Raw genomic sequence first — 19,601 nt, forward strand, 5'->3', positions numbered from 1 at the left:
AACATCATATAGCACTCTTGCACCAGAGATTTGGGCATCAAGATGGATGCAAACGAGCATGGCACAATGAAACAAATTGAAGAGCATCTCGAGATGAACATTCCGACATATCATGCACGCAAACCGGAGCAGTATGCAATGAGATATGCCATGATGAACAGAGCAACATATTGTGAAAATTTCGGGACTTGGCAGAAAACGAGGGGGGGGGGGCAAAGTCAACCTCTCCAGATCTGGATCGGGGCGGCACGGAGGTCGAGGCGGGGCGACTCGCCGGAGTTTGAGGAAGAAGAGGGCGGCCGGCCGGATGGAGTGGAGGAGGCGGCAGCGCGGGTCGCCTCGGGGCGCGGCGACGGCGGTCGGCGGCGGGGATCCGCATAGGCGCGCACGGGGGCGGTGGCGGTCGGTGCGGGCTCGTGCCCGGCGAGGCACCGGCGAAGGCGGCGACGGGCGGCCGGCGGGAGGCGCTGAAGGAGGCGGCGGTGGCTGGCACGGGCGTGGGCGGGGACGCGCGGTGCAGGCGGCGGACGGCGGACGGGCCGGGAGGGCCCGACTCGGGCGCTCCGGCCGCGGGCGGTGGGACGGCGGCGCTGCCACATGGCGGCCTCTCATTGGAGCAGGGCGGCGGCGGGTTTCGTCCGGCGGCGCGCGGACATGTCCGCCGGGCGAGAGGGAGGAGAAGGCTAGGGTTTGGACGCAAATTTCGGAGGGGGAGGTGTTTATATAGGCATAGGGAGCTACGAGAGTCCAAATGAGGCACGGTTTTCGCCCACACGATCGTGATCGAACGACCGAGAGCATGGAGGGGACTTAGATGGGTTATTGGGCTGTTTGGAGGGGGGTTTTGCTGCAACACACAAAAAGCCTTTGCGGTTACCCGGTTAACCGTTGGAGCACCAAACGACCTCCAAATGGAACGAAACTTGACAGGTGGTCTACCGGTGGTACACCAAGGCCACTTGGCAAGTCTCGGTCCATTCCGAGAATGTTTAACACCCGCTCACGAAAAGAGACAAGAGGGGTGCACCGGTGCATATGGGAGTGTCGGATTGCAAAACGGACAACGGGGAAAATGCTCGGACACATGAGACAAACACGTCTATAAATGAGATGCACATGATGACATGATATGAGATGCATGGCATGAACAAAATGCAAAACGAAAGACAAAACCCGACCACGAAGGGAATATCATAACACATAGCCGAAAATGGCAAGAGTTGGAGTTACAAATATGGAAAGTTACATCGGGGGTGTTACACCTGGGCCCCGCCCGTCAGGTTTAAACCTGGCGCACGCGCGTGCACCAGTGCTCTGGGCCGCCTCTCTGGCTGGGCCTGCTGCGCTGCGGCTGTTCTGGCCCAGCAGGCACAGAGCCCTTCTCCTTTTTCTTTTCTGTAAAACTTGTAAAATCTCCCAAATATTCAAATAAGATCCAAATTTGATGATTCAAATCTCTATTAGTTTACAAATTCATTATCTATCACATGGTGATGTTTGCACATTTTTCCAGAAACATTTCCTTCACAAATGTTTAGGAAATCCTACTTTTCCATTTCTGTCATAAACTTTAGAAAATCACAAAGGGCTCAGATTAGATCCAAATAAAGTGATTCAAATTCCTAGATGCATCTAAGTTCATAACTTGGTTTATGAACATTTTTCTTAATACTTTCTGTGCCACACAAAATAATGAGCCATTTCTTCATACTTGTCAACTTTGCAAATTCATAGGAAAATCATTTGAACTCCAAATCCAGTGAAACCAACTCCTAGATGCTTCTAAAATCATCCTTTGTTAAATGGGTTCCTTTGCTCATTTTTCAAAAATATGTTTCTGTACACTTCTTGCAAATCCATAAACCCCTTGATTCCTTCATATCAAAATGTTTAGAAATATCCACTGATCCAATTCCAATGAAACCACTCTGGATAATTTTCATATAACCAGAGATGTCCTAGAAAAGTCAAATTAATATTTTTAGAGCACTTTTATTTTCTGCCTTGTTGTGTTGCTTATTATGGTTGCTTTCGACGATAGTTGACGAAGTAGACGAAATGCTTGGAGTTGGACCAGAGATATTTGAAGACTTGAAGACTCTGATGAACCAGGCAAGCAGCCCTTTGACCATGTCTATGAAACCCTTTTTATGCATGTCATATAGCACCATATTGTTGTTGCAAGGGAATCATGATGAGGTGGTAACCGCCTTGATGGGTTGCCTCCGTTACTTCCTCGTTGATACTTGCATTGTGCATGACTCTACCTCCTTATGAGGGTTATGCCGGTGGGAGTAGATAGGATGCTAAAGTAGATGCTACGCAGGTGGGTCAGGGTTATGCATGGAAAGAAACAAGTGTGGTTTGACATACTTGCAAACAGCCCCAGTGGGTGCCACTGATGCCCCTGGGAGATGATGATGAACTAGGCCACTACTTGGTGGAGAAGTAGTGTACCGAGGCTTGATAAAAGTGTTGTTTACAGAGACGGATTAGATTTAAGATTTGTCGACTGTCCCAACCTTACATGCGCAACCACTCTACCCTTATATGGGAAAGGGCATTATTGATTACCTAGGCCGATACTAGCTTGGAGCCCGCATTACTAGTGACGGGGGAGAGTTGGTGCTCTCTCTCGGGACGGGGTCGTGCCAGGTAGGGCGGCCAAGAACATTTTTATGGGGCACCGAACACACCGTTGGTACCCCGTGCTAGTGGTATGTGATGAATATGGGAGCGAGGCTCCACAATTTTAAGATGTGAAATGTTGGGCACGGGGGTTACTACCAATCGAGTGGACTCCATGTTAGTGTCGCCTAGGGAAAGATAGTGATCGGGTGCTTACCCCGGGTACTTGAGGTACCGCGGGTCGTGGATGACACGAAAGTTCCCCGGATCTTGTGGGTAAAGTGTGCAACCTCTGCAGAGTGTAAAACTATTCGAATAGCCGTGTCCACGATCAAGGACAGTTGGGTGGTGCTGCTTAGACTACGTCCATATGTTTCTGGAAAACAACACAGTTTGGTAAATCTGTTGACGTGATTCGTGAGGAAGTCACGATGAGCTTGAGAGTGAGTTGTTCACAACTCTTTCTCGATGTTGATGTCTGTAACCTCCTGATACTTGTTGCAGACGCATTCATATCCTTGATCAATGTTGATCATACTTGCATGAGAAAAACTAGCTTTCCGTGAAAATGCCAATTTAGCAGTAGTGCCTTGCATAGTTATTCTGTTATCACCCTTGGGTTGCTTGCGAGTACATTCAAAGTACTCATTGGCTTGCCACTGGTTATTTTATTGGCCAGGCATGAATGAACAGGATATGATGATGAATACTCCGGTGACGAACATGCAAGCTAGGACGCTTCCCAGTCAGAATGCCTGTAGGGTTAAGGCAGATGGCATGGGTCCAAGTTATCGATGAAGATTTCCGCTGCGAACTTATACTCAAGACTTGACCATAATGGTCCTACTTGTGTAATACGGTATGTATGGATGTAAGACTCTTGTTATTCAACTTCTGTGTGTTCAATGAGCATTGATCTCTGGGATCACTGTACACGTGCATTCAGTGATCACGAATTATGAGTCGGGGTCCCCACAGAGCTGGTATCGGAGCCATCATGACTGTAGGAAGCCTTAGTTAGCATGGTCGTTAGTTAGGGTAAAACTATTGCCAAACCTATTACTAGTTTTCAAAACTATCTATACTTCCCTTCCCTTCTCTGTTTTTCGAAAACTAAGGTATATTTTCCTTATTGATCTCTTCCCCTTCAAAACTTTTGGTCGCTACTACCCTTATGCCCCTGACCACAGGATTCCTTGTAATCCTCGAAGGAGTACACCTCGCCAAACACTCACCCACATCTTCTGAACACAAGATTGCCGACACCCGAGCAAACGATGTGTTGAGGATATAACCATTAGAGTCACCCGCCCAGGAGGGGCCGGGTTACGTCATAATGATCATCACGTGAAGCCCAGTGCCAAGCTTGAGGATGGCGGTTCAGTAATGGGTTTCAGACCCGGAGGCGGCTTAAGGCCCGTAGTGATGAACCGCCGTTATGGCAAGACTTGTAGTGTAAGGCAAGAATAGTTAAGAGTCCGAGCTGGACACTGTTATAAGCCGGCTGGGACTCTGAGAGCCGCTGGGCGTCAACCTCTCTATATAAAGGGACGACCCGGCGGCGGTTCAGGACAAGTAAGATCAGATCGATAGCCAAGCAGAGCGGTTTAGCTCCTGGTCATCGAAACCCTAAGTAATACCACCTCAATTGGATGTAGGCTTTTACCTTCACCGTAAGGGGGCGAACCAGTATAATCCTCGTGTCCTTTTCCCGTTTAACCCCTTTAAGCTTCCTAGCTGCGATGGCTCCATGACTAAGTCCTTGCACGAGGACATCTGCCGTGACAATTCCACGACAGTTGGTGCCCATCGTGGGGCCAGCGCACGGTGGATTTGAGTTCTTGAATTGCAGCTTCGAAGGGCTCAAGGGACGCTGTGGGCCAAATGACCAAGAGTCGTCGCGGCAAGCTCTACATCGACGATGCAGGCTGGGGCCCCGACGCCGGCTCAATCGAGTACGGGTACCGGGTCCCCTTCGGCGGAATTCACGTTTTCATTGGCAAGATTGGCGAGCCGGGCCCTGAGCCGGACCTCTGCGCCGACCCCATCGAGATGGCTCAGCGTGCAAGACCCGCCCGGACTGTGCCTGCTTTGAAGCGTGCTTTCGTGGGTTGCATCCACGGAGGACTCTCTGAAGGATCTGGATCTGACGATGAGACGGCCGCTCGCTCTGACGGCGGATCGTCCACAGACGAGACCAACTCGTTATATCAACTTCAAGATGGCAGGCTCAGGGGTGGTTCCGATGGCGACAGTATTTCGGACCCCTTTGAGCAGCCCAGCCGGGTTGGGATCTTCATGGCCGGCGCACAACCTGTTCAAAACCCCGCTGCTGGGGCAGGAGGCCCTGCGCACTCGCCGGCTCAGGCGCTGATGGATCTCACAGATAATATGAGATCCCTGTTAACTGCTACGGTCGTCCCAGCGGATCATGCTCAGCATGATGCGGAGGTGGCGCAGTTAAAGCTGCATATAGCAAGAGCCAAGGAAGACCTAGCAGCGGAAGAGATAAGGATGGCTGCAGAACAGGCGGCTCTCGACGCCCAAACTCAGGTGATTCAGGCGCAGTCTTTCAGGCTCACGATAGATCAGAACGCATCCAATGAGATCATGAGAAGGAGGCATCAGAAGGCTCAATCTCAAATCCCTCCAGTTTACGATCCTCGAAACCTTTTCAACACACCTGGTGCAGGGCCCAGTAACCCGCCAGAGATCATGGCACCCGGGGCTGGAACGCCGCTTCAGCCACAAGTGATGGGGCCTCCCCGTGTGAACACTACCCCGCCTCAGTATGTGCCAATACCACCGGGTCATTATGCCAACCCGTTGGAAAACATGGTCGCCGTGGTGGCGCGACTGGCGGCTCTTCCAATCGATGGCGACTCTCCAACGGCGTTCGAAACCCGCCGGGTCAGAGAACTTCTTCAGACGGCTCTGGCGCAATAGGAGGCATATTCATATAGCCGGGACAGCATTCACTCAACCCCTCGCCCAGGCCGGAGCCCAAGTTATAGCAGACACATGGTCTCAGCGACCGGCTCAAGCAACGTCCAGCGCCATGACTTGCCAGCGGGCCACGGCCCGGCTCATAGCGGAGCCTTAAACGCAGCAGACCAAGACAGAGCACGGCAAGAGGCGGAGCAGGCGCCTCAGTTAACGGCATACCAGCCCCTCCCGGTTTATCTGACAACTTCTATAGAGGCGGGTATACCTACGAGGACCGGAGGAGTCCCTTGTCTGGTGCCGGCTCTCCGTAATGAACGTCTGCCCAAGGATTTCAAAGGACCTAGGAAGGTGCCAAATTATACGGCTGATTTACAACTGGAGCATGGATCGAGAGCTACGAGATGGCTATGGAGTTGCTAGAGGTCAGCGAAGCGGCAATGGCCAAATACTTCACCATGATGTTGGATGGAACTGCCCGCACTTGGTTGAAAGGACTGCCGCCTAATTCTATCGGGTCATGGGCAGAGCTAAAAGCCCGGTTCATCCAAAACTTCAAAGATACATGTAGGCAATCTATGTCAATTGTGGATTTGACTAACTGCAAGCAGCAGGAGGGTGAGTCTACAACCCATTGGGTTCGCAGGGTCAAAGAGATAATACATTCATCTGATAAGATGGATGCCGGCTCTGCGTTCTTAATGTTGGAGCAGAATTGTCGTTTTGCGCCCCTGAAGATGAAGCTCGGGCGGCTCAAGCGCGATTGCAATGATATGGGTACGCTGATGGCGGCTCTGGTCAAGTACGCCGACTCTGATAGTACCAAGGATCCCGCGTCAGATGATGAAAGGACAAGGAAGGGAAAACGGAATGGCAATGGCAAGGGCCCTCAGCATAACCCGGCGAACCAGGGGGGTAACAAGCGTAAGGCTGATGGCAGTATGGAGTTTGTGGCCAACGCCAATTCACAGGGTAACACCACCGACGTAAGGGGAGACCACCTCCCCGAGCCGGCGGGTCAAGCCCGATGCTTGAGCAGTTGTTGAATGAGCCTTGTCCAAGGCATGGCTCTTGGGAGAAGCCGGCCACTCATCTATGGAAGGACTGCGCAATCATGAAGGCCTTCAAAAATTCCAAAGCTTTTAATGGCAACAATGGCCCGGGCGGCGGCTCAGGCGCTGGCGGTTTTCATGGCCCGGGCGGCGGCTCAAATCCCAATTCTCAGAATTTCCAAGGGGGTTTTAATCAGCAATCTGGCCAGGGTAATCAGCAGCAGCAGCAGGGGGGTACCAGTGAAGGAAATATGCCCTAGAGGCAATAATAAAGTTATTATTTATTTCCTTATATCATGATAAAAGTTTATTATTCATGCTAGAATTGTATTAACCGGAAACATAATACAGGTGTGAATACATAGACAAACAGAGTGTCACTAGTATGCCTCTACTTGACTAGCTCGTTGATCAAAGATGGTTATGTTTCCTAGCCATAGACATGAGTTGTCATTTGATTAACGGGATCACATCATTAGGAGAATGATGTGATTGACTTGACCCATTTCGTTAGCTTAGCACTCGATCGTTTAGTATGTTGCTATTGCTTTCTTCATGACTTATACATGTTCCTATGACTATGAGATTATGCAACTCCCGTTTACCGGAGGAACACTTTGTGTGCTACCAAACGTCACAACGTAACTGGGTGATTATAAAGGTGCTCTACAGGTGTCTCCAAAGGTACTTGTTGGGTTGGCATATTTCGAGATTAGGATTTGTCACTCCGATTGTCGGAGAGGTATCTCTGGGCCCACTCAGTAATACACATCACTATAAGCCTTGTAAGCATTGTGACTAATGAGTTAGTTGCGGGATGATGTATTACGGAACGAGTAAAGAGACTTGCCGGTAACGAGATTGAACTAGGTATCGAGATACCAACGATCGAATCTCGGGCAAGTAACATACCGATGACAAAGGGAACAACGTATGTTGTTATGCGGTCTGACCGATAAAGATCTTTGTAGAATATGTGGGAACCAATATGAGCATCCAGGCTCCGCTATTGGTTATTGACCGGAGAGGTGTCTCGGTCATGTCTACATAGTTCTCGAAACCGTAGGGTCCGCACGCTTAACGTTACGATGACAGTTATATTATGAGTTTATATGTTTTGATGTACTGAAGGTTGTTCGGAGTCCCGGATGTGATCACGGACATGACGAGCAGTCTCGAAATGGTCGAGACATAAAGATTGATATATTGGAAGCCTATGTTTGGACATCGGAAGTGTTCCGGGTGAAATCAGGATTTTTCCGGAGTACCGAGAGGTTACCGGAACCCCCCAGTAACTTGATGGGCCTTAGTTGGCCTAGGTGGAAGAGAGGAGAGGAGGACAGGGCAGGGCCGCACGCCCCTCCCCCCCAGTCCGAATAGGACAAGGAGAGGGGGGCGGCGGCCCCCCTTTCCATCCTCCCCTCCACCTCTTCCCCCTCTCTCTCCTAGTCCAACATGGAAAAGGGGGGGAGTCCTACTCCCGGTAGGAGTAGGACTCCTCCTGGCGCGCCTCTCCCCTTGGCCGGCCGAACCCCCCCTTGCTCCTTTATATACGGGGGCAGGGGGGCACCTCTAGACAGACAATTGATCATTGATTTCTTAGCCGTGTGCGGTGCCCCCCTCCACCATATTACACCTTGATAATATCATAGCGGTGCTTAGGCGAAGCCCTGCGTCGGTAGAACATCATCATTGTCACCACGCCGTCGTGCTGACGAAACACTCCCTCAACACTCGGCTGGATCGGAGTTTGAGGGACGTCATCGAGCTGAACGTGTGCTGAACTCGGAGGTGCCGTACGTTCGGTACTTGATCGGTCAGATCGTGAAGACGTATGACTACATCAACCGCGTTCTGTTAACGCTTCCGCTTTCGGTCTACGAGGGTACGTGGACAACACTCTCCCCTCTCATTGCTATGCATCACCATGATCTTGCGTGTGCGTATAATTTTTTTGAAATTACTACGTTCCCAACCAATGGTATCAGAGCCTGGTTTTATGCGTTGATGTTATATGCACGAGTAGAACACAAGTGAGTTGTGGGCGATATAAGTCATACTGCTTACCAGCATGTCATATTTTGGTTCAGCGGTATTGTGAGATGAAGCGGCCCGGACCGACATTACGCGTATGCTTACGCGAGACTGGTTTCATCGTTGCGAGCACTCGTTGCTTAAAGGTGACTGGCGGGTGTCTGTCTCTCTCACTTTAGTTGAACCGAGTGTGGCTACGCCCGGTCCTTGCGAAGGTTAAAACAGCACCAACTTGACAAACTATCGTTGTGGTTTTGATGCGTAGGTAAGAACGGTTCTTGCTAAGCCCGTAGCAGCCACGTAAAACTTGCAACAACAAAGTAGAGGACGTCTAACTTGTTTTTGCAGGGCATGTTGTGATGTGATATGGTCAAAACATGATGCTATATTTTATTGTATGAGATGATCATGTTTTGTAACCGAGTTATCGGCAACTGGCAGGAGCCATATGGTTGTCGCTTTATTGTATGCAATGCAATCGCCATGTAATTGTTTTACTTTATCACTAAGCGGTAGCGATAGTCGTAAAAGCAATAGTTGGCGAGACGACAACGATGCTACGATGGAGATCAAGGTGTCGCGCCGGTGACGATGGTGATCATGACGGTGCTTCGGAGATGGAGATCACAAGCACAAGATGATGATGGCCATATCATATCACTTATATTGATTGCATGTGATGTTTATCTTTTATGCATCTTATCTTGCTTTGATTGACAGTAGCATTATAAGATGATCTCTCACTAAAATTTCAAGATAAAAGTGTTCTCCCTGAGTATGCACCGTTGCCAAAGTTCGTCGTGCCCAGACACCACGTGATGATCGGGTGTGATAAGCTCTACGTCCATCTACAACGGGTGTAAGCCAGTTTTGCACACGCAGAATACTCAGGTTAAACTTCACGAGCCTAGCATATGTAGATATGGCCTCGGAACACTGAGACCGAAAGGTCGAGCGTGAATCATATAGTAGATATGATCAACATAGTGATGTTCACCATTGAAAACTACTCCATTTCATGTGATGATCGGTTATGGTTTAGTTGATTTGGATCACGTAATCACTTAGATGATTAGAGGGATGTCTATCTAAGTGGGAGTTCTTAAGTAATATGATTAATAGAACTTAAATTTATCATGAACTTAGTACCTGATAGTATCTTGCTTGTCTATGTTAATTGTAGATAGATGGCCCGTGCTGTTGTTCCGTTGAATTTTAATGCGTTCCTTGAGAAAGCAAAGTTGAAAGATGATGGTAGCAATTACACGGACTGGGTCCATAACTTGAGGATTATCCTCATTGCTGCAGAGAAGAATTACGTCCTGGAAGCACCGCTGGGTGCCAGGCCTGCTGCAAGAGCAACAACAGAAGTTATAAACGTCTGGCAGAGCAAAGCTGATGACTACTCGATATTCAGTGTGCCATGCTTTACGGCTTAGAACCGGGTCTTCAACGACGTTTTGAACGTCATGGAGCATATGAGATGTTCCAGGAGTTGAAGTTAATATTTCAAGCAAATGCCCGGATTGAGAGATATGAAGTCTCCAATAAGTTCTACAGCTGCAAGATGGAAGAGAATAGTTCTGTCAGTGAGCATATACTCAAAATGTCTGGGTATAATAATCACTTGATTCAATTGGGAGTTAATCTTCCGGATGATAGCGTCATTGACAGAATTCTTCAATTACTGCCACCAAGCTACAAGAGCTTCGTGATGAACTATAACATGCAAGGGATGAATAAGACAATTCCCGAGCTCTTCGCAATGCTAAAGGCAGCGGAGGTAGAAATCAAAAAGGAGCATCAAGTGTTGATGGTCAATAAGACCACTAGTTTCAAGAAAAAGGGCAAAGGGAAGAAGAAGGGGAACTTCAAGAAGAACAGCAAGCAAGTTGCTGTTCAGGAGAAGAAACACAAATCTGGACCTAAGCCTGAGATTGAGTGCTTCTACTGCAAGCAGACTGGTCACTGGAAGCGGAACTGCCCCAAGTATTTGGCGGATAAGAAGGATGGCAAGGTGAACAAAGGTATATGTGATATACATGTTATTGATGTGTACCTTACCAGAGCTCGCAGTAGCACCTGGGTATTTGATACTGGTTCTGTTGCTAATATTTGCAACTCAAAACAGGGACTACGGATTAAGCGAACACTGGCCAAGGACGAGGTGACGATGCGCGTGGGAAACGGTTCCAAAGTCGATGTGATCGCCGTCGGCACGCTACCTCTACATCTACCTTCGGGATCAGTATTAGACCTAAATAATAATTATTTGGTGCCAGCGTTGATCATGAACATTATATCTGGATCTTGTTTGATGCGAGACGGTTATTCATTTAAATCAGAGAATAATGGTTGTTCTATTTTTATGAGTAATATCTTTTATGGTCATGCACCCTTAAAGAATGGTCTATTTTTAATGAATCTCGGTAGTAGTGACACACATATCCATAATGTCGAAGCCAAAAGATGCAGAGTTGATAATGATAGTGCAACTTATTTGTGGCACTGCCGTTTAGGTCATATCGGTGTAAAGCGCATGAAGAAACTCCATAATGATGGACTTTTGGAATCACTTGATTATGAATCACTTGGTACTTGCGAACCGTGTCTCATGGGCAAGATGACTAAAACACCGTTCTCCGGAACTATGGAGAGAGCAACTGATTTGTTGGAAATCATACATTCAGATGTATGTGGTCCGATGAGTATTGAGGCTCATGGCGAATATCGTTATTTTCTCACCTTCACAGATGATTTGAGCAGATATGGGTATATCTACTTAATGAAACATAAGTCTGAAACATTTGAAAAGTTCAAAGAATTTCAGAGCGAAGTTGAAAATCATCTTAACAAGAAAGTAAAGTTTCTACGATTAGATCATGGAGGAGAATATTTGAGTTACGAGTTTGGACTACATTTGAAACAATGCGGAATAGTTTTGCAACTCACGCCACCCGGAACACCACGGCGTAATGGTGTGTCCAAACGTCGTAATCGTACTTTACTAGATATGGTGCGATCTATGATGTCTCTTACTGATTTACCGCTATCATTTTGGGGTTATGCTTTAGGGACGGCTGCATTCACTCTAAATAGGGCACCATCGAAATCCGTTGAGACGACGCCTTATGAACTATGGTTTGGCAAGAAACCAAAGTTGTCGTCTCTTAAAGTTTGGGGTTGCGATGCTTATGTGAAGAAACATCAACCTGATAAGCTCGAACCTAAATCGGAAAAATGTGTCTTCATAGGATACCCAAAGGAGACTATTGGGTACACCTTCTATCACAGATCCGAAGGCAAGACATTCGTTGCTAAGAATGGATCCTTTCTAGAGAAGGAGTTTCTCTCGAAAGAAGTGAGTGGGAGGAAAGTAGAACTTGATGAGGTAACTGTACCTGCTCCCTTATTGGAAAGTAGATCATCACAGAAACCAGTTTCTGCGACACCTACACCAATTAGTGAGGAAGTTAATGATAATGATCATGAAACTTCAGACCAAGTTATTACTGAACCTCGTAGGTCAACCAGATTAAGATCCGCACCAGAGTGGTATGGTAATCCTGTTCTGGAGGTTATGTTACTAGACCATGACGAACCTACAAACTATGAAAGAAGCGATGGTGAGCCCAGATTCCGCAAAATGGCTTGAGGCCATGAAATCCGAGATGGGATCCATGTATGAGAACAAAGTATGGACTTTGGTTGACTCGCTCGATGATCGGCAAGCCATGGAAAATAAATGGATCTTCAAGAACAAGACTGATGCTGACGGTAATGTTACTGTCTATAAAGCTCGACTTGTTGCGAAAGGTTTTCTACAAGTTCAAGGGATTGACTACGATGAGACCTTCTCACCCGTAGCGATGCTTAAGTCTGTCCGAATCATGTTAGCAATTGCTGCATTTTATGATTATGAAATTTGGCAAATGGATGTCAAAACTGCATTCCTGAATGGATTTCTAGATGAAGAGTTGTATATGATGCAACCGGAAGGTTTTGTTGATCCAAAGGGAGCTAACAAAGTGTGCAAGCTCCAGCGATCCATTTATGGACTGGTGCAAGCCTCTCGGAGTTGGAATAAACGCTTTGATAGTGTGATCAAAGCATTTGGTTTTATACAGACTTTTGGAGAAGCCTGTATTTACAAGAAAGTGAGTGGGAGCTCAGTAGCATTACTGATATTATATGTGGATGACATATTGATAATTGGAAATGATATAGAATTTCTGGATAGCATAAAGGGATACTTGAATAAGAGTTTTTCAATGAAAGACCTCGGTGAAGCTGCATATATATTAGGCATCAAGATCTATAGAGATAGATCAAGATGCTTAATTGGACTTTCACAAAGCACATACCTTGACAAAGTATTGAAGAAGTTCAAAATGGATCAAGCAAAGAAAGGGTTCTTGCCTGTACTACAAGGTGTGAGATTGAGTAAGACTCAATGCCCGACCACTGCAGAAGATAGAGAGAAGATGAAAGATGTTCCCTATGCTTCAGCCATAGGCTCTATCATGTATGCAATGCTGTGTACCAGACCTGATGTGTGCCTTTCTATAAGTTTAGCAGGGAGGTACCAAAGTAATCCAGGAGTGGATCACTGGACAGCGGTCAAGAACATCCTGAAATACCTGAAAAGTCTAAGGATATGTTTCTCGTTTATGGAGGTGACAAAGAGCTCATCGTAAATGGTTACGTTGATGCAAGCTTTGACACTGATCCGGACGATTCTAAATCGCAAACCGGATACGTGTTTACATTGAACGGTGGAGCTGCCAGTTGGTGCAGTTCTAAGCAAAGTGTCGTGGCTGGATCTACGTGTGAAGCGGAGTACATAGCTGCTTCGGAAGCAGCAAATGAAGGAGTCTGGATGAAGGAGTTCATATCCGATCTAGGTGTCATACCTAGTGCATCGGGACCAATGAAAATCTTTTGTGACAATACTGGTGCAATTGCCTTAGCAAAGGAATCCAGATTTCACAAGAGAACCAAGCACATCAAAAGATGCTTCAATTCCATCCGGGATTTAGTCCAGGTGGGAGACATAGAAATTTGCAAGATACATACGGATCTGAATGTTGCAGACCCATTGACTAAGCCTCTTCCACGAGCAAAACATGATCAGCACCAAGACTCCATGGGTGTAAGAATCATTACTGTGTAATCTAGATTATTGACGCTAGTGCAAGTGGGAGACTGAAGGAAATATGCCCTAGAGGCAATAATAAAGTTATTATTTATTTCCATATATCATGATAAAAGTTTATTATTCATGCTAGAATTGTATTAACCGGAAACATAATACATGTGTGAATACATAGACAAACAGAGTGTCACTAGTATGCCTCTACTTGACTAGCTCGTTGATCAAAGATGGTTATGTTTCCTAGCCATAGACATGAGTTGTCATTTGATTAACGGGATCACATCATTAGGAGAATGATGTGATTGACTTGACCCATTCCGTTAGCTTAGCACTCGATCGTTTAGTATGTTGCTATTGCTTTCTTCATGACTTATACATGTTCCTATGACTATGAGATTATGCAACTCCCGTTTCCCGGAGGAACACTTTGTGTGCTACCAAACGTCACAACGTAACTGGGTGATTATAAAGGTGCTCTACAGGTGTCTCCAAAGGTACTTGTTGGGTTGGCGTATTTCAAGATTAGGATTTGTCACTCCGATTGTCGGGGAGGTACCTCTGGGCCCACTCAGTAATAGACATCACTATAAGCCTTGCAAGCATTGTGACTAATGAGTTAGTTGCGGGATGATGTATTACGGAACGAGTAAAGAGACTTGCCGGTAACGAGATTGAACTAGGTATTGAGATACCGACGATCAAATCTCGGGCAAGTAACATACCGATGACAAAGGGAACAACGTATGTTGTTATGCGGTCTGACCGATAAAGATCTTCGTATAATATGTGGGAACCAATATGAGCATCCAGGTTCCGCTATTGGTTATTGACCGGAGAGGTGTCTCGGTCATGTCTACATAGTTCTTGAACCCGTAGGGTCCGCACGCTTAACGTTACGATGACAGTTATATTATGAGTTTATATGTTTTGATATACCGAGGGTTGTTCGGAGTCCCGGATGTGATCACGGACATGACGAGGAGTCTCAAAATGGTTGAGACATAAAGATTGATATATTGGAAGCCTATGTTTGGACATCGGAAGTGTTCAGGGCGAAATCAGGATTTTTCCGGAGTACCGGGAGGTTACCGGAACCCCTCGGTAACTTGATGGGCCTTAGTGGGCCTAGGTGGAAGAGAGGAGAGGAGGCCAGGGCAGGGCCGCACGCCCCTCCCCCCAGTCCGAATAGGATAAGGAGAGGGGGCGGCGCCCCCCCTTTCCTTCCTCCCCTCCACCTCTTCCCCCTCTCTCTCCTAGTCCAACATGGAAAAGGGGGGGAGTCCTACTCCCGGTAGGAGTAGGACTCCTCCTGGCGCGCCTCTCCCCTTGGCTGGCCGAACCCCCCCCCTTGCTCCTTTATATACTGGGGCAGCGGGGCACCTCTAGACAAACAATTGATCATTGATCTCTTAGCCGTGTGCGGTGCCCCCTCCACCATATTACACCTCGATAATATCATAGCGGTTCTTAGGGGAAGCCCTGCGTCGGCAGAACATCATCATTGTCACCACGCCGTCATGCTGACGAAACTCTCCCTCAACACTTGGCTGGATTGGAGTTCGAGGGACGTCATCGAGCTGAACGTGTGCTGAACTCGGAGGTGCCGTACGTTCGGTACTTGATCGGTCAGATCGTGAAGACGTACGACTACATCAACCGCGTTGTGTTAACGCTTCCGCTTTCGGTCTACGAGGGTACATGGACAACACTCTCCCCTCTCGTTGATATGCATCACCATGATCTTGCGTGTGCGTAGAATTTTTTTGAAATTACTACGTTCCCCAACAACCAGACCAATCCAAAGCAGCTCAATGGTGGACAGTATCATGTGTTCACTACCAGCCTATGCAAGCGAGATCAGAAGCTTCATAAGAGGTCTGTAAATGCTGTTGAGCCGGCGATTCCCCGCTATTTAAGATGGTCTGAGCTGCCTATCATATGGAGTAGGGAAGATCACCCTCCCCGGGTCGATAATCCGGGTCACCTGGCCTTGGTGGTGGCCCCTCAGGTTGGGGGATATAAATTCACTAAAGTGCACATGGACGGAGGCAGCAGCATCAACACCCTCTATTATGAGACCTTCCGTCGTATGGGTTTAACTGATAAGAACCTCAGCCAGTCCAATACTGTTTTCCATGGGGTGGTGCCCGGTAAGTCGGCGTATCCAGTCGGTATGATCGAGCTGGAAGTAGCCTTTGGAGATCAGTACAATTACAGGGCGGAAAAACTAACCTTTGAGGTGGTTAAGATAAGAAGTCCGTACCATGCTTTATTTGGGCGGCTGGCTTACGCCAAGTTCATGGCACGGCCGTGTTACGTGTATTTGCAGCTCAAGATGCCGGGTCACAATGGGACCATTACGGTTCATGGCAGCCGAAAGATAGCCTTGGAGTGTGAGGAAGGCAACGCGGCTTACGCTGAATCTGTTTGTGCAACAGAGGAGTTGAAGTTTTACAAGGACAAATTTGACCTGGCAGATATGACGTCTTTGAAAAAGCCAAACACGGAGCATGAGCCGGTAATGAAATTTAAGTCAGCTGATGAGACTAAACTTGTGGACTTTGTTCCAGGTGATTCATCTCAGCAGTTCAGCATCAGCGCCAATCTGGATCCAAAATAGGAAGGCGCGCTCATCGAGTTCATCTGTGGGAACAGGGACATCTTTGCATGGAAACCTTCTGACATGCCGGGTGTACCTAGAGAACTCGCTGAGCACACTCTCAACATTGATCCGAAATTTAAGCCGGTCAGGCAATTCCTCCGGCGGTTTAATGAGGAGAGGCGGAAAGCCATTGGTGAGGAGGTAGCCCGGCTCTTGGCGGCCGGGTTTATTGTTGAAGTTTTTCATCCAGAATGGTTAGCTAACCCGGTGCTCGTGCTCAAGAAGAACGGCACCTGGCGGATGTGTGTGGACTATACGGATTTAAACAAAGCTTGTCCGGCTGATCCTTTTGCTCTCCCCCGTATTGATCAAATTATTGATGCTACGGCGGGTTGTGAGCGTTTAAGTTTTTTGGATGCTTATTCTGGATACCATCAGATTAAAATGGCAGTTAAGGACCAAGAGAAGACGGCGTTCATCACTCCCTTTGGAGCCTTCTGTTATGTGTCTATGCCTTTTGGGCTCAAGAGTGCACAGGCGACTTACCAGCGTTGCGTGCAGAATTGTCTTCATAACCAGATTGGGCGCAACGTTCATGCCTATGTGGACGATATCGTGGTTAAATCCAGGGAGAAGGAGACCTTGATAGATGATCTGAGACAAACCTTTGATAATCTCCGAGTTTACAAGATGATGCTTAACTCGGCCAAGTGTGTTTTTAGTGTTCCCATAGGCAAGCTCTTGGGTTTTCTGGTTTCTCACAGAGGCATTGAAGCTAACCCGGAGAAGATCAAGGCAATCACCTCTCTGGCATAGCCGGCGTGCATAAACGACGTCCAGCGTCTGGCGGGTCGCATCGCTGCTTTGAGCTGGTTTATAAGCCGGTTGGGTGAAAAGGCCATGCCACTGTACCAGATGATGAAGAAAACAGATGACTTTATCTGGAATGATGCTGCTAATGCTACTTTTGAGGATTTGAAAAGACAGCTGGCTGAGCCACCAGTCCTTGCTACTCCTGTTGACAAGGAGCCTTTATTACTGTATGTAGCCGCTAATACACGAGCTGTTAGTGTGGCTGTGGTGGTGGAGCGTAAGGAAGCGGGTAAGGGGTATCTGGTTCAGCGGCCGGTTCACTACGTCAGCGAAGTACTCATTGAGTCCAAACAACGGTATCCACATTGGCAGAAGCTTGTTTATGGGGTATTCATGGCAAGCCGGAAGCTTAAGCATTATTTCCAGGGTCACCCTATCACTGTGGTTAGTTCTGCTCCCCTAGGAGATATCATCCAAAACAGAGAAGCCACAGGAAGGGTTGCTAAGTGGGCTATAGAACTTGGGCCTCATCGTCTAAAATACGTGCCACGCACTGCTATCAAATCTCAAGCATTGGTGGATTTCATCAACGATTGGACAGAGCTGCAGGTGCCTGAAGAGAAACCGGATAATAGATACTGGCTATTCACTTCGACGGGTCCAGGCAATTGGAGGGCTCGGGGGCTGGAGTTGTATTAGCTTCCCCTCGAGGTGACAAGTTTTGCTATGTGCTACGGTTAATGTTTCCCTGTACTAACAATGCAGCTGAGTACGAGGCCTTGCTCCATGGTCTTCGGATGGCTAAGGAGATGAGCTTAAGCCGTGTAAGGTGCTTTGGCGACTCAGATTTAGTGGCCCAACAAGTGTCAGGCAAGTGGGATTCCAAGGACCCCCTCATGGCGGCTTATCGCCGCGAAGTTGATGCCATTGCTGGCCATTTTCAGGGCTACCAAGTATAGCACATCGATCGCAGGAAGAACGAGGCGGCTGATGCATTAAGCCGGCTGGGCTCTCAGCGAAAGCCAGTGCCGCCTAATACTTTCTTGGACATTTTGCATAACCCTTCTGTTAAGTTGCCTACAGAGGAAGACTTGGCTATTCCTGACCTGGAAGCACAGTTGGTGGCGGATCTCCACATTATCCCAGATTGGACAGTACCATACTTGGCTTACATGACCCGTGGAGAATTGCCTGAGGATGAAACTTTGGCCAGACAAATAACTCGGCGGTCTAAGTCAATGATAATTATCAATGGCGAGCTGCATCGTCGCAGTGTCACTGGAACTTTCCAGCGTTGTGTTTCCCCTGAGGAAGGTCAAGAAATTTTACGTGAGATTCACGAGGGGGATTGTGGCCATCATGCTGGCTCAAAATCCCTTGTGGCCAAGGCTTTTCGTCATGGTTTTTATTGGCTGACGGCTCATGCTGATGCAGAGGACTTGGTCAGTAAATGTGACGGTTGTCAGAGGTTCTCACGACGGGCTCATGTGCCGGCTCAAGAGTTGAGGATGATTCCAATCACTTGGCCATTTGCGGTCTGGGGGCTTGATATGGTTGGGCCTTTTAAAAGGTCCAAGGATAAGAAGACCCACCTCTTGGTGGCGGTCGACAAGTTCACAAAGTGGGTTGAGGCAGAGCCAGTTAGTAAGTGTGACGCAGCCACAGCGGTTCAGTTCATGAAAAGGGTGATATTTCGCTTTGGTTTTCCACACAGCATTATAACTGACAATGGCACCAATCTGTCTAAGGGCGCCATGGAGGAATTTTGTCAACGAGAGCATATTTGGCTCGATGTTTCATCAGTGGCTCACCCTCAATCCAATGGTCAGGCTGAGAGAGCCAATCAGGAGATCTTGAAGGGCATCAAGCCCCGGCTTTTGGTCCCTTTGCAATGGACGCCGGGTTGTTGGGTGGAGGAGTTACCCTCCGTGTTATGGAGCATCAATACTACTCCTAACAGGTCTACGGTTTACACGCCTTTCTTCATGGTTTATGGAGCGGAAGCGGTCCTCCCTAGCGACATCCGTCATGACTCGCCTCGAGTGGCGGCTTATGTTGAGGCGGATAATGAGGAGGTGCGTCAAGATGCTCTTGACTTGTTGGACGAACAGCGTGATGTGGCAGCAGCTCGCTCGGCGATTTACCAACAAGACCTGCGCCGCTATCACAGTCGCCGGGTTAAGTCCAGGGTCTTTCACGAAGGTGATCTGGTGCTCCGGCTCATCCAATATCAAACAGACACACACAAGTTATCCCCGCCTTGGGAAGGGCCCTTTGTGGTCAGCAAGAACTTGCACAATGGGTCATACTACCTTATCGATGTTCGGGAGCACAAAGATTCACGTAAGTCGGAGGAAGAGACCCGTCGGCCGTG

This window comes from Aegilops tauschii, chromosome 6, assembly GCF_002575655.3.
Source record: "Aegilops tauschii subsp. strangulata cultivar AL8/78 chromosome 6, Aet v6.0, whole genome shotgun sequence".
Lineage (NCBI taxonomy): Eukaryota > Viridiplantae > Streptophyta > Magnoliopsida > Poales > Poaceae > Aegilops > Aegilops tauschii.